The 14120-nt window shown below is 50.7% G+C and overlaps 1 protein-coding gene across 3 annotated transcripts in view; it reads left to right on the forward strand.

Annotated features, from left to right (window-relative positions):
• Window positions 1-2001: 2001 nt before the first annotated feature.
• The window catches only part of bcor (BCL6 corepressor), a 40040-nt gene continuing 27921 nt past the window's right edge, over window positions 2002-14120 (forward strand). For 2 of the 3 annotated variants that reach the window (XM_030428020.1, XM_030428022.1), the window contains exon 1: window positions 7300-8169. The gene's annotated coding sequence lies outside the window, so the exon portion shown is untranslated. Of the gene's footprint in view, window positions 2065-7299; window positions 8170-14120 lie in introns of those variants that run through there. The other variant, XM_030428021.1, reaches the window with a different exon arrangement.

The following is a 14120-nucleotide window of genomic DNA, read 5'->3' on the forward strand; positions in this document are numbered from 1 at the left end:
AAACTCAGTTCATGGACAAAGAAATATAAAAATACATAAAAACGCATGCTGACGTGACTTAAATGGAAGCAACAACCTGAAAATGTGAAGTTGGAACCTGGATTTTAATAATGGCCTTAAATGAAGAGACTCTCCTCTTGACACTGGCCTTGAGTCTGTGATCACTGGCACAGAGCAGAGCTGATTAAAGCTCCTCAATGGTGCAGCAGCTGCATTTTGAGGAATTTAAAAAAAAAAAAAAAAAAAAAACGCCTTCACATGTTGTAGTCAATTAGAGTGGTAATAATGTTGTGGTTTACAAGAGCTTTCAATGCTAATGAGGGGAAGTAATGTAATTGGTTTCAAGGTTATCTGACTAACATGATGTGCAGTAAATGTAATGAGAAAAAAAAATCATCATTTGGATTTCTCAATCTCATCAATACGTGGTGAGGTGTTATATATATTTTTATTTATTTATTTTTTTTACTTGAGTGTATGTCCCAGTATGGCAAAAGCCTCAAATGAGACAAATTTAACCGTTTATTTAAATGTTCCAATCAAAAAGTCACTCGGGCTGCTTTTCATTAAATATTTTCCCCAGTGCCGATTTGTGCCTTTTTATTAGACACAGCCATTACATTACATTTAGCACCACTTACAAATATTGAACTCAAGAGTCGAACCCCCCCCCCCCCTCTCCAAAAAAGCTCCCTGTCCACCGAAAACATTTTCAGCTGGTCAGAAACCACAATTTTAGGGGGGAGCATTTAAACCACCACCAAAATTCCTAATTCCATGTGTCAGTGTAACTGTTGAATTATATTTTCACTCTTAATTAATCTGATGAATGATTTTCGCGTGATTTTGCCCAACCAACAGTCCAACAAGCCAAGGACATATAGAAAAACACCAAAACCTCTGATGTGTCCAATATCAAAAATAAACATGATTACGTCACACGTGTTCTTAATTCATTGACTGATTAATCATTTCAACTCTTTTGTGAATGTTCTCTCCAACACTCTCCACGCTGTCGCTCTGGTGGAGAATACTAAATCCTTCTCCCACCAATATTAATATTCAGTCTGAAAATGATCAGAATCTCCAGCCTTGATAATCAGTACTCGGAACAGCCTGCGTGTAATTGTTGAATAACCCCCTCAGATTCCCTGAAATATCAGCGAGGAAACGACCTCCGCGGCGGTGCCCCTGCTTACATGTATCTGTGGAGACGCGCGTGTTTTATTGTTCCTCTCTGCCTCCCTCCATCCTCTCTAATAGCAGCTCCTCTGTGCTGCTGCTGCTGCTGCCTGAGCGGAGTGCAGCAGCCAGCGGAGCTCCGAGCGCTGCGATCCGGCCCCGAAAGAGTTAAATTAATCTTTCCCTCTCCCTTCTCTCTCTCTTTCTCTCTCTCTCTCTCTCTCGCTCGCTCTCTCACTCTCTCAACACACACACAGGCTGCCACCGCCCCAGATAACAGAGGGGCGCCTCTCCCCAGCCAGCCAGCCTCCGCTAATCGCAGTGGCAGGAGGGGGGAGTGGAGTGCCGGCGGCCTCTCACAGCGCTGGGCTTTTTATTGACGCTGCCTGCCTGCCTGTGTGTCATCTGCGTGTGTGTGTGTGCGCCTCTGTGTGTGTGTGTGTGTGCGCCTCTATGTGTGTGTGTGTGTGCGTGCGCCTCTGTGTTTGTGTGTATGCGTTCGCCTCTGTGTGTGTGCGTGCGCGCGCGCGCAAGGCCGTGCATGCTTGTGGGTGCGTGTCGGAGCGAGAGAGCTATAAAGAGGAGTGTGTGCGTCTCCCTCGCTCTCTCTCTCTGTGTGTGTAAGCGTGTGTATGTGTGTAAGTGTGTGTGTGTGTGTGCGCTCCCCGCCAGCAGCGGAAAGCAGGGAGAGGCGGGGAACTGGGAGGGTGGGTGGCGAGGTTATGAGCGGAACTCGACAGAGGCCGACAGACGAGAGAGAAGGAGGGGAGGAGGAGGAGGAGGAGGAGGAGGGGAGGAGGGAGAAGGGAGGGAGGGAGGAGGGGGGGATCTTTCTTGTGCTGCGCTGAGAGCCGCCGCCGCTTCTCCTTCCTCTCAGATAAGGTTCGTTTGAAGGTTTTAATCTTTATTCTCTAAAGAAAAAAAACAACGACGCGACTGCTGCTCAACCTTTCCGCCCGCGGTTTGGGGGAAAGGAGGGGGGGGATCGCCGTTTTGTGATCCCCAAGGTCGGAATAAGACGAGAGTGACTGATCGCACTCGTTATTTTATGTCACGGGGCCACTGATTGATCGCATCGATGAATTTAGCAGCCTATTGATTAGGACTTAATCTATAGGTCCACGTCTCTCACTGCTCCAATAATCTCTCTCTCTCTCTCTCTCTCTCTCTCTCTCTCTCTCTCTCTCTCTCTCTCTCTCTCTCTCTCTCTCTGTCTGTGTCTCTCCCTCTCCCTCTCCGAGCAGAGCAGAGCAGCAGTGTTTGGCTCGGAGCCACGCTCGCCCTGCCGCACCAGGCTGTAATTATCCCCGGTGAGGCCGCGCTAACGCAGCGTGGCGCGCCTGTGGGGAACCGGTTAGCCCTACAACACCGGTGGGGGGGTTGCACGGATGTGCGTGCCCCGCGCGTGCGACAGCGTGCGCGTGGGTGAAGAAAAAAAACAAAAAACGGTGCTGTGTAGATATTCCAGTAGCCCGTCCGAGAACATTTCCAAGTGCTGACACGAACCTAGATTGATTTCAGATCAGAAAATGGATTGGGAACAGTTGATACACTCAATGTGAAGTCTGTCATAAACACACAGTGAGTCATCATAAACACATTACTGGAGCTGTGGGTGATTTTCAAACTGACGTGAGCCATGCTCAGCATCACGAGGAGACTCTCTAAGTGTGTTCAAGTATAGATCTATCGATTGTGCTTGCGAGTTTTCGTGAAAGTGTGTGTGTGCGTGTGTGTGTGTTTGTGGCCGCGTGAGCTGCAGACAGTAAGCGATCCATAACGATCTGCAGGTGGATTGTGCTGATTAGTACCGGCTGCTGTGGACTGAGCTGCGTGCAAAGAGCTTCCTGCAATCTGAGCCGGCTGGGCTGAGAGTGCCCGTGCGCGAGTGTGTTTGTGTGTGTGTGTGTGTTTGTGCGGGAACGCAACGTCGTGCTCACGTCTGTGTTGGAAGCCAGCGCTCTGTAAGTGTGTGCGTTTTGAGGAAAGCAAGTGTGTATTAGGTTGATCGTGCGCACATTTGAACTTGCCACGCGCACGTGTGTGTGTGTGTGTGTGTGTGCGTGCGTGCGTGCGTGCGTGTGTGTGTCGGGTCACCGCTTCAGTGTCTGATTGCAACAGCAGATGGCTGAATCACCGTGACCTCCCAGAGTGCTGCTCCGGCGCACGCATGTGTGTGTGTGTGTGTGTGTGTCTGTTTTGGTTTATACAAGACACACACCTCTGCCTGCATCCCTGACAGCTAGAGGACGGATCGCAGATTTGAGCGCTTTTCTGTCGCCGTTATCCAACAGGAGCCTTTTCAAAGGCACACGCTGTTCTCAGACTGGCTCCTCAAACCACAAAGTTCACACACAGTCGTAAAAGTGCAGCCATAAAAGGGCCTGCGCCCACTCTGCAGCCCTGTTTTCGTGTCTCCCTTAGACTCTCGGTATAGGTGCCTTTCTCTCTGTCTTCAGCTGTGTGCTTTTTTGTTCGGAGCGTCGGAAACGTCGTCTGCTCTGCGCTTACTCTGAGCAACATTCATCTTAATCCAGTTTTCCTGTGAGCGATGGAGGGGAGCTGTTTGCCTTTTTACACCCTGTGAGTCAGAGCTGCGGGGAGAGGAAGACCCAGTCCTGTGGGCTGTGTGGGCTCCCAACACCCATCTGACCTTTCAGCGTGATTATTAATGTGTGACGTCATCTGCCTCAGACCTGGGTGCCGCGGGAGATTTCTGCGTTTTCCTGCCTGACCTCTTGCTGACTTTCCAGTTAATATTAAATTGTGGCTAAGAAGAGAGCATCTCCCCGACTCAGCCTCCCTGCTGACAGCTCTGAAAGCGCCACACACTGCCCTGTATGTTCACCGACATCACACGAGGGGAGGGCTTGCGAAGTGAGCAGTAGGGGTTGCCAGGTTGGATCTCACCTGGCAGAAATCTGGGCAGAGAGAGTGAATGGGACATATGGTGCAATGTGGCAAACTGTGCGAAGAGTGACACTCCCATTGCCAAGGCTAAAAGATGGTGGTGTACTTCCCGGGGAAATGCATGTTTGCATGTTTCTACAGACAATAGGATGTGTTAGCAAAACCAAACACTGCGCTGTTTTCACTGCAGAGCGCAGGTATGCAGGTAGGGCAAGAGCAGCTCTGCGTGACCACATGAAGCGTGGAAATAGGTTTTGCTTCCTTGTGCATCTAAAGAATACACCGTGTGGAGAGTTTGTTCCCCAAATACATTTTATTGGACTAAAAAGTACCTAAATATTGATATGTCCCGAGCCACTTAATGCTTTTCTTTTATCACATACCCTTAAAGGATAAGTTATTATGTACTCCCCCCACCATGCGCGCCGATGGAAAGTCCGGTGAAGTTTTGTAGTCCACAAAACATTTCTGGAGCTTCACAGCAAAACAGCGTTGCAGTGTTCTCCTAAACACCTGAAGCAGATGGGGACGCGTTTTTACAAATGTGATAAACAACCTAAAAAAAAAAAAAAAAAGAAGAAGAAGAAGTCGATTCTCCTTTAAGATTCATAGGCGTTGTGGTGGGGGGAGAACACGGCAAAACCAACACACAGAAGGTGTCTGACTGTGTTTCTGTTTCAGGCGAATTCGGGGTGTTTTTTTGAGCGTGTTTCTTGTGGGTGCAGCCGCTCACATCAAAATGTCTCCTGTCACACTGTCACCCGCCCTCCCCCCCCCGAGCCTAAAGACAAAGTGCACTGAGCGGCCTGTGTGTTCCGCTGCCTGTGCTGTCAGCCCCCTGAAAGGGACTTGAATCACTGACTGGAGCCGTGTTTCCTCTCTGAACTTTTTAGTACCAGGAACTACTTTTCAAGGAACTAAGAGGCTCCCTCAGCCTGCTCTCGTCTGCATTTCAACCACGACCGAAGGAGCAGCAAAAGTGAGGCGCGCTGAAGGGTTGATACCGACTATTAGTAACCGAGGTGAACATGTCTTACATTTGGAGCCTGTGTGTCAAAAAGTGGCGACATTTGCAGTAACCCGTAATGTAACTAACTATAACGTACTCTACTTAAGTACAACTTTAAGGTGCTTTGGTATTTCCATTTTCTGACTTTATGCCTCCACTCCACAACATTTACTTGACGACTATATTAATAATGATCAATAATCAGTCTATCCCCAACACTTATGTTACTGATGCTATTTTTTACTCATTTTTGTGCAAAAACTGGGCAGTAACTTTGTCTTGGGTCTGTCTGTCCTCTGTTTTCTTCTGCATCACCATGTTGACGTGTTGAAGCGGAATGAGAAAACAAAAAACAACAAAAAAGCCGCCAAAGTTCCTGTACTTTTGGAAAGTACTAACCCTGAGCAGACCCCGGTCCCTGCTGTGGAAACGCACTGACATACTCTGAAGGCCCTGAGTCTCTGGGGACGGCTCTTGCGGTGGAAACACTGCTCATTTCCAATGAAGCATCTCTTTCTCTTCCTCTTGGCCCCTCCAGCCACATTAAGCTCACTTGTCTCTCTCTAAAATGAGCCTTGTGAGTGGACGAAATCTGGAAGTGCTGGCCTTCCGGGGAAGAACCTCTGGATAAAAATGACCCGAGGCTGGTTCAGGGCTGCGTGACAGTGAAAATGAAGAAGACGACTTTCTGTTGCATCTAATCCACAACGTGATAACTAATAACGACTGTCAAACCGGCCGATAACGCGACATTAACCTGCACGCAAGCCACTTCTGCTTCTGCTCTGACCTTTTCACGCGTTGACAGTGGTCTCAGACGTGGACAGCTCAGTGTGGTCTGACGCACAGCTGCCTTGTGGCTTAGCAGCTGTGGTCATAGTGGGCGACTCCCAGCTATGAGAGGTGGTGGGGGGGGGGCCGGTAAGAGCAGAGGTGCCTTGAAATTCGCCCCGGATTTAATTGAAATTCAGACTACTCGTCCGTGGAACTCAGACGCGGGGACTTTCATCCAGAGAGAGAGAGAGACCCTGGAGTTTTTCTTTCGTGGCCATCCGTGAATACACCCAGCCTCCTTCTCATCTCACCAGCGCTCTTCCCCTTTCATCTGCTCTTCCCCTTGGTGAACCCGTCTCCAAACTTTTGGACAGTTTGCCCTTAGAGATGAGCTCTTCAATGCGTCCATATGGAGTGCTTTGTGTTTGTTTGTGTATGACCGTCTGCTCTGACTCCCACTTTCCGACAGCTGTGGCAGACGCAGCCAGACCTTCCACGTCCAAGTCCCCCTCTCTTTTCCTACTCCTACTCTGCTTCTGTCTGTCTGTCTGTCTGTCTGCTGGCCCCTCTCTCTCTCTCTCTCTCCCCCCTACACACGCAGGCACATGATGCACACATACACCTCAGGCTTGATATTCATAGCCTCCTCCTCCTCCTCCTTCACTTGACATGGGAGCCTTAACAGATGTGCCCCAGCCTTGAGCTGCCTCTCCCACTCTCTTCCCCCCCCCCCCCTCTGTAGCCTCGTGCTTCGCAGATTTACCTTTTCAGCATATATCTGGTTGGTATGGGGGAAGAAAAAAAAAACAACAAACTAAACTGACCCTTTAATTGGATGTATTGATAGTGTATGTTTTGTGTATGTCTACGACAAAGCGTCGTATGATGGCCTATATAATACATGACGAGCGGTCAGCAGTATGCATTGTTCATTAGACGGACACCCGGTGGGTCACAGTGTGTATTATGACCGTCCTCCATCCCACTGTGCGTCGTGTTTATATCAGACACAACTGTCTTCAGCGGAAAGATGTGCGTTTCTTTGTCTCCCTCAACGTAAATTAAACTTGAGATCAGGCTCCATTTGCGCACTTTTACCTTCAGTTTTATAACATTTAACTCCGTTTTTACCATCGTCCGCATAGCATTCGCCCCGTTATCATTATTTTTTACGATCTAGTGTCTCTTCTTCTATGTTTCCTGCCGTATTTCTGCTGTTAAAAACCTCGCCTATTCCTGTTTTGGACTTTCAGCGGAGCCTGTGTGTGTGTGCTTCCCCGTGTTCGTGTGTGTGTCTCCGCTGTGTGTGTGTGTGTGTGTGTGTGTGTGTGCGCTTCCCCGTGTTCGTGTGTGTGTGTCTCGCCGCTGTGTGTGCGTGCGCGCGCAGCCAGTGCCGTGCGCTGGAGGCTTATGGTAATTGCGGTCTCCCGACTGGCCTTCTGGGTAGAGTCTGCGCGAGTGGGAGTGGAGCGAGTCGCTCGGTCTCGGCAGCGTTCATCCATTCTGTGCGGCACTCCCCGTACGGCTCCGTGCGTCCTCGGTGCGAACCGGGGCTGTCTCTCTCTCTCGCTCTCTCTCTCCCTCTCTCTCCGCGCTCGTCGAAGAAAACGCGGGACGGGAAGCGACACGGAATAACCTTCAGCAAACCTTCCGAGAAACGGATTCCGCCGCGTGAGAGGACATGGAGTGACGGCGAGCGGGAGAAAGGGGCTTTTTCCGAGGACGGCGTGCTCCGCTGAAACCCAACATGGCGCTGCTGCGAGGTACGGCCGAGCTGAATTAATTTCTCCGCGAGTCCGCCGACCTCGCCACCTGTATCCTTCAGGGGCCCGGGCCATACGGCGCACCAAGTCTCCCACTTAAAGGACCTTTTTTCCTCTTTTGTGGATTTCCCTCTATCCTGTTTGTTTTTCCTCCGCGCAGGATCTTTTTTTGGTTGCTTTATGGCTACCCAAGTGACATTCGCAGGGGCAAAAAAGTCCGCTTGAAATAAAAGGTACTGGATGAGAGTTGCCTTTTAGACAATAGAATAAGGACCGAGAGCTTTATTCGTAAGACTTGTTTTGTTTCGTGACAAGTGGATAACCTGTTAGACACTTTGAGTTGTTTTTTTGTTTTGTTTTTTCTTCTTCCCTGTGGTCGGGATTGTCTGTCTCCAGCAGACAGGACCGTAACCGGGCCAGTCTACGTACGCACGGATCGCTGTCCTCCTAGTTAACTTAGGGGGGAAAAACAGGAAAAAGGCGTGAGTTGAGGCGCACGGACGGCGGCTGGAACTAGCACCAATTAACCAGGTGAGGCAAGCAGTGACAAAATCCAAATGTTTTTTTCTTTTCGCGTGTGTCTGTGGTGATGTGAAATACCCCGCGTGAGGTGAGAAAACGCACGGCGCTCTGGTTTCTGTAAATAGTGCTATAACAGCCGAGCCGCTGTTAAATGACCCAGTGTTTTTCATGTGGCGTGTTTTTTTTTTTTTTTTTTTTTTTTTTTTTTCCAAACCAACGACGGGCTTCTTGTAGCGCAAAGTCTAAACGCCGTAGTTGTGCGCAGAGACTGGGAGAGGATCGGCCACTTCTAAGAATAGCGCATAGGGTGGTCTTTGTGCGTTTCGGCGGGGCAGTGGCATGTGGTTGATAAATAACGCACACACGCACACGCACACACACACACACACACACACACACTCATAATGATCCGACCGTGAGCTTGGCCTTTACACAAGGTGAGAAGGACGTCCCAGAGATTAGCGGACTTGAAAGTGGCGCCGTCCTCGATGGTGAATATTCAGGCTTTTCGCACTCTGTTGAGTGACGAAGTGTGTGTGTGGGTGCGCGCGCGCGCGCGTGTGTCTGTGTGAGTGCCTGTCGGGAGAGGGTGGGAGTGTGTATGTACGCGTGTGCGTGCGCGCACACGGAGCTTCTGCGCTAAACAAGGTTACGGAATTCAGCCTCGCCCTGCCAAAGGGAAGCGAGCGGCGCTGCTCCGTTTATACACGGTTCAGTTCAGTTGGAGGGCATCCCCGCGGTGTGTGTGTGTGTGTGTGTGTGTGTGTTCGTGGGGGATGTGTGTGTGTGTGTGTGTGTGTGTGTCGGGGGGGGGCTTTGTTTGGACTGAGTGGACGTTGATCAGTCGTCTCATCAGTCCCAAAGGTGGTGTTGGGGAAAGGTGTTGGGGGAGGGAGACGGGACTGCACCGCTCACCTTCCTGTCTAGTTGATGGAAACCGCTCTGGCATCGTGCCCCCCACACACACACACACACACACACACACACACTGTTCATGTCTTGCAGGTGTTCTCCGATATGACTTTGCGCTACAGCTTGTTGTCTTCCCCTCTCGCACGCAGGCTCGCTGTGAGACTCGTCTTTTCAGTGCGGGGGAAAATCCTTCGCGCATGGAGGATCGGGCCAGTCAGGGCCCCCTCCCCCCTGCAGCTTCGATACGTGCTGCTCTCCTCTCTGTCGGGGGAAAGTGCCGGCCCGGACTCTTTAATAATATATATAAAAAAATAGTTTCCAAAAGTGCCACGGCTCACTGTCGCTGTACTTTTTTTTTTTACGCTCTCCTGGCTTTGGCGAGGTTTTACGAATTTAAAGCCGCTTTGCAATAATCCAATCCACACATTTCTCCTCTCCTATAATCAACCTTAAAACATTTATTTATTTATTTTTTTACTTCTTCCAGACACGCTCCTCCTGCATCAGTGTGTGCGACAGCGATCGGTACGAGCCGCTTCTTTCAAAGTTGCTGTTAAATTGAAATAAGTGCTGCAAGGGCGTATTGGATGTTTTCCAACCCGAAGCGTCTCTCCTAACGATTCTTTTAAAGCGCCTCTGCGGGCCACGTAGGCTGCGTTTCACGACCGGCAAAGCGGCTTTTAACCCGAGACGCCTTCCTCGGCAGGATCGCGCTGTCTCCGTCGCGGGAGTTTCCCCTCCCGTGCCGCCGCGCCTTGCTGCCTGTCCTGGAGCCACACGGGCACTAATTAGGGGGACGCTCTCTTAGGACGATCGATGTGCCTCATATTGGCTGGCTCCAGCTCATTGACGATCTTAGTGAGGGAAGCAGCTACTAAAAGACCACTTCAGCCCCGGCAGCCAATCCGCGCAGGATGGTATGCAGCGGAGAATTGGCTCGTAACGCGGAGAGTGCGCGCAGGACATCGTGTCGGGACCCTTCGAGGGAGCAGAGCAGGGGGATTTACTGGTGGAGGGGCGGGCGGTTGGAGGCCACTTCAGGGGTGGGGGGGATTTGATGCGGAATTAAATCTTAATTGTATTCAAATGAAGGTTCGGCCCGTGATGTGACAATGTAGAGGCTTGTTGCGATAACGGCGAGCTAAATGTGACATTGTCGGGGTTTTTTTTTTTTTTTATTTTTTTTTTAAATGTAGACACAAAACAACACCAGCCATCCCTGATCTTAATCCTTCATTTTCAGGATTAAGATCGGTGACCCGTAACACCATGTGGCTGATTATTAACCAAATTGTCCAGATAACACGTTGTTCCACTGGTTTCCTCGCATGGAGATTTGTTTTGGTGGAAAATAATCAGACTGTTTGCTGTGATGTGTTCGTTCTTTGTCTTCATCTCGGTTGCCATTTTTGGTCGCATCCTATTAATTTCTCAGTAAAAAAAAAAAAAAAAGGCGTCCTCCGTGATTACAATAATCTTTGGTTGCGATGCCTTCAAGTTCCTCCTCGGCCTCCTTCTTAATAACCCACAAACTTTGCGCCAAAGAGCCTAATGAGTATGGTTTTTAAACTGTCATGCCTGATGCTTTTGGTAATACAGCCTGTTCCCCCCCACAAGCGGTGCGTGTTGTGGAAGCGCAAAACAAATACTTCACATTTTGTGTGGGCCGAGTTTATTTATAGTGTAGCCCCGTCGGACTGTTTTGCGCATCATTTTTCCACTGTGCGCTGTGATGTCAGTGCGGGGCTGATCTGTTTTCCAGGTGTTGGAACACAGAGGGGGAGGGCTGCTTAACATAGATTGACATACTCACTCTTTTTTTTTTTTTTTCTTCTTTCCTTCTTCCTCTCATGTCACTGCTCAGGTCCGCGTTGGGTGTCACGGTGTGGCTCAAAGGCGGTCCCCAAACAAAATGCGCTCATTTAATTCATTAGACTTTACTACTAATTAGAAATGGCTCAACTAATCAAAGATTCCCCCCCCCCCCCCCCCCCCCTCACCTCTGTCAGCCCCGTCTCACCACGTGCGGGCAGTCAATCAATCCAAATCAACAACGTACTTTACCAAATGTTATCAGTTTGAGGATTTCACGTGTGAATGGGTGCTTTAACACCTCGTAATCCCATTTATACAGCATTACGTGGAGAAATTCACTTGTGAGGGATGTGTGCATGTTGGGGGGGGGGGGGGGGGGCACCTGAACGTAACACCAGCCCCAGTGCCTGCTGGGGCATATTGTCGTGCTGAGTGATGTGTGACAGTGGATGTGTCAGTGTGGTGCTCCGCGGGGTGGCTGCCGGAGGAGGGAGGGGGGGTCCGCCGCGTGTATAGGCATCACGACCACCATTTTAAACCCATTAACTTGATGTTTGTCCGCTTCTCTAATCAATAGGCACCACGTGTTTGTGTGTGTGTGTGATTGGGGGGGGGGGGGGGCACGTCAATAAAATCATCGGACCACTTCTGCGTGTTCTAATGTGTCGGACAATTCGTCAAAAGAAGTGTTGTGTTTTGTCTCCAGCCGGAGACGTGAGCTCCGTGTTATTGTCGTCGCGCTTGTTTTTTTTCCCCTCTCTCGCTCACGCCTGGATAGAAAAAAGAAAAAAAAAAAAAAAGAAAAACAACACTGTCGTCGCTGCCGGCGCTGCGCTCGCTGCTGAGGCGAGGTGCGTGTGAACAAAAGCGGAGGCACGGCAGAGAGCCGAGGAGAGATCGGTTTTCCAGGCGCTGCGCAGCTCCCGGAGGAGACGTCACGGTTTGATTGAAGCTATGCTCCGTGCTGGCCTCCCGGGACCTCGCGATGAAACGGGAGAGCCGTCCCCCCCCTCCCCCTCCCTCGCCCCCCCACCCCCCTCCCTCGCCCCCCCACCCCTCCCCCCTCCCTCGCCTCCTCCTCTCGCTCTCTCAGCGCTCCACAAAGCTTTTTGTTTCGACGAGGTCTGGAGCGCACGGATCACTTCCCTGCAGAGACGTGTCGGTCTCCGGTGCTGTTTCAGCGGCACGGAGGCGGCCGGGAAGGCGCGCGGGGGGCCACACCGCACATTTCTCTCTCCTGTCTGTCACATTTAAAATTATTGTCATGTTGCTGATTAGGCGCTGGTCCAGTTTTCACTCATTAAGTTAATCATAAAGTCTAATAATCTTGTCTCCAAAAAGCCACATTTGGACTTAAATGTTTTGGCTGATAATTACACCCAATGTGGCCTGACGCGCCGTGAATAGAGGGGCTTTAAATCCCACTGTGATTGTATTTAGTTTTGACCTCTCTCTGGCCTATCGGAAGATTGATTTAGCAGCCGAGTAATGATGGCACGCCTCACCTCCCTCCTCTGAGTCTCTGCAGGCTCGGTCTTGATCAGGCCTCCTCGTTTGTTTTTAGATGTCGGCTGCCTCGGGCATCTATCTATCTAACTGACGAAATCCCACAGACGCTTGGCAGCGGGCTGATGGCGATGGGAGTTTATTACACCAACCGTCTTCAAAGCAGGAATGTGTTATCTGCCGTTTGGATGGCACGCCGGACTTCGTGTCGGCTATAAAGCGTTTGACCTCGAGTCGGGGGGATCATCAGTGAGCACCTCGAGCTCATTCGGGTAAAGAATGAGTCTTATTTTTAACATATTGGATCCAGGCCACGGCAGTATCACCTCCTCGTGTGTCACTCATGTGTGACCTTTTAAAATCTAGGCTGCGTCAGAGGCGTGGGAGCTGGGTTTACCTCACACTGATGCAGCACCTGTTTAAACGGACTCCTTCAGCCTAATTTACGTCTTTACGCACCACCAAAAATGAAGCTTCCTCTCTACACAGACTATTCGTCCTATAAGGCGGGAGGGGCCGTGCGTAAGGGAGTGTATAGCGTCATGTGCTTTTTCATTAGGAACATCCAACACATGAAAGCACCGCCAGCATTTCAAAGGAAAGTCAAGAAACCTCCGGTAAACGCGGGCCGACTCATGCATGCGCATCCCTATTACAATCGGGTCCTTTGGTGGCATAAAGGGCCATTTAGTCCCCATTTGGCCCGGGATGAATAGAGGCAGTTCAGCAGCCGCCGCCCGGGCCCTAGTGACAGCACGGGGGGCCTCACAATGTCGCCGTTGTTGACGGCCGTGATGCAGAGTGGGGAGGGGGGATTGAACCGTGCACCGACTTGCATGCGGCTGTGCAGCGGCCCGGGAGGACGCAGGGGCCTCTTGTTTACAGCTCGGTCGCTAATAATGTGACAGCTGAAGAGACGCCGCTGGCTCCTTCCAGCTCCGCGCTCCAGCAGCAGCGGCGGCAGCGGCAACAGCGTCTCTACAGCTCCCATCTCCTCCGTCTCTTCACCCGCTTCTGTTACATCACTGACAAACAGTCAACTTCCCATAGATTGCACTCTCTAGTCGACACTGAAATGATCAATCGGACCATTTGGCACACGTCAGCCTGATAATCAATAACAATTAAAATTGGGCACGCGTGCTCCCCCGCGCTCTCCGCTTTTATGCTGCGTGGTGTCGATGCTGGTGAGAGTGTGGCCCGAGGCTGTGTACTTAGTAGTCAGGCTGTAGTTCTGGTCCGCGCTCTTTGTGTGTTTTCTAAGATTTGTTCCCGCTGATTTCTATTCTGTTCACCGGCGGTGTGTGCAGAATTCCTTTCGTTGCGGGGGCGCACACACATACACACACACACAGCGGCGCGATGGTGTGTGTGCGCGCGCGCGCCCTCATTTAATCCGTGTTTATGCCCCCCACCCCCACCCCCGTCGCTGCGGAGATTATCCTGCGTCACACTGCATTTTTTTAGAGCTGATCAGAGCTCTGCGCTCCAGAGAGCCTGGCAAGGCTCCAGGGACAAAGAGCGAGAGGGAGCCTACACTCCCGTGAACACAGCAAGACCCACATTCCCGGTTTCCCGTTATATTAGCGTGCAGACTGATTAACCTGAGCGGGCAACAAGCAGATCGTAAACAATGAGGTGTTTGTGAATGATCGATGCCCCGGGTCCGTTAAACGCGTGTCTGCGTTTCTAGTTGGTCCTTTATGAGCCCGTGAAGAGAGAGGAAG

The sequence above is a fragment of the Sparus aurata genome, chromosome 9 (genome assembly GCF_900880675.1).
Source record: "Sparus aurata chromosome 9, fSpaAur1.1, whole genome shotgun sequence".
In the NCBI taxonomy this organism is placed as follows: domain Eukaryota; kingdom Metazoa; phylum Chordata; class Actinopteri; order Spariformes; family Sparidae; genus Sparus; species Sparus aurata.